We start from the raw sequence: 1,770 nt of genomic DNA on the forward strand, positions 1-1,770 counted from the left end.
ACTTTGCACGTGTCAATATTAGTCACTGTTGCTGCAGAACAAATGGCCCCCAGATTTAGTGCTGACCATGGGCAGCACTGTGATCTGTATCTGAGGTGGCTCAACTGACTGGCTCTGGCTCAGGGCATCTCCTGAGGTTGCTTTCAGCTGTGGCTACAGTTGCCTCAAGGCTTGGCCAGGGACAACTCTCTCCCTCTCCCAAGCTGAGCCTCACTGCTGTCCGGGGCCATCTTCCGTGTGGTGGCTGGCAGACCTTGGTTCCTTGGCATGTGGGCCTCTCCTCGGGCTGCGTAGGTGACCTCTCAGCTTGCCAGTGACTTCTGCTAGAGCCAGCTGGGCTCAAGTGACAGAGGAAGTGAGACAGTCCGGCCAGGACCGATGTCAGGGTTCTTTAACCTGACCTTGGACATGTGTTTCAAAGCACTACGAGGTCCACTTGTTCCAGCACTGTCTGTTGAAAGGACTTGTCCTTCCTTATTAAATTGCCTCTTCATTTGTGTCAAAAACTAATGTCCAAATTTATGTGGCTCTACTTGTGGACTCTCATGCTGTTGTTCCATCAGATAGTTTTATATGAAAATATATGCTAACTGAAATTTAATTCACATTATTTGTTTGAATGATTGGAGGTCAGAAAGCCCATTTTGCCCTCACACAAGCACACTGCATCCTCTTGTGGTAACAGCCTGACGTCTGACCACCCTCATGGCTGCCCCAGGTCTGCAGTGAGCACAGCATGGCCGTGACCGCAGGGGTTCCAGGCTGGAGGCACAAGGAGGGGATTTGTAGCAGGAGGGGAGGTGTGAACAAGCAGTGCCCTTTCAACATGACCTTTGTTTTCCTCTCTGAGGACTGAAAGCTTAGGTTTGCAGCCCTGCAGTACAGTGGCCGGCTATCTGGGGCTGAAAGGACCAGACTCCCGACTAGATTATGAAGCTGTTTTAAAATCAAAGACTGAGAAAAAAGAGAACCCAACCCAGATAACCAGACCCTTCACCCCTGTGGTTTAGTGTCACTTCATTTCCCAAACAAAATCTGTTTCTGAAAGTTTAATTAAAATACCAATGAACGGCACATTTTTTCCTTTGTATATTTGGTACGTGAAAGCTACATTAAAATCAATTAAAATATGTATATTAGGAAAGACTGCTTTGCCCGAAACAAATTAAAAGGCAAGTAACAAACTGAGAAAATATTTGCACTATTCTTATCACAAGAAAGGATTAATACTTTATTATTTAGAAAAGAAAAAATATATGTGCAGTACCAATAAAAACAGCACTGATGATCATGCAAAGTGTAGCTGAAAAGATACAAGTGAATCATTACCTAGGAAATTTAAACGTTACTAGTCATCAAATGAATAACAACTAATGATCTTTCCCCATCCGATTAATAAAGGTGAAAATTATGTTACACGCAGTGTTGAATGAACATTTTCATATTCTCAGTTTTAAAGTAACCATTGTTCTAAATATTCTGGAAGGCCATTCAACAGTCTACTATAAGAACTATAAAAAGTATCTGTGCCCCTTAGCCTTTTAAGGAAAACTGGAAATCCCCACAAAGGTGTGCACAAATTTTAATCAAAGCAAATATGTATTAGTGAGTGAGTGGTTAAATAATACCTAACACCTTCAGGAACTAGACGGGGCAACATTTAAAACTCAGAGCGTGACTTTACTCCCTCACTCCCCACTTCTCCTGCCCTCCTCCCTTTCTAAAAATAAATTGAGTAATGAAAAAAATAGTTAAAAAAACATTTTTAGG

General features: G+C 42.5%; 1 protein-coding gene across 1 annotated transcript in view; it reads left to right on the forward strand.

The window, feature by feature from the left end:
* The window catches only part of ADAMTS3 (ADAM metallopeptidase with thrombospondin type 1 motif 3), a gene marked incomplete at its 5' end in the record, with an annotated part of 40,392 nt that overhangs the window by 19,806 nt on the left and 18,816 nt on the right, over positions 1-1,770 (forward strand). The window lies entirely within an intron of this gene.

Source organism: Otolemur garnettii, unplaced genomic scaffold (assembly GCF_000181295.1).
Source record: "Otolemur garnettii isolate 467f Iridium unplaced genomic scaffold, OtoGar3 scaffold00191, whole genome shotgun sequence".
Taxonomy (NCBI): domain Eukaryota; kingdom Metazoa; phylum Chordata; class Mammalia; order Primates; family Galagidae; genus Otolemur; species Otolemur garnettii.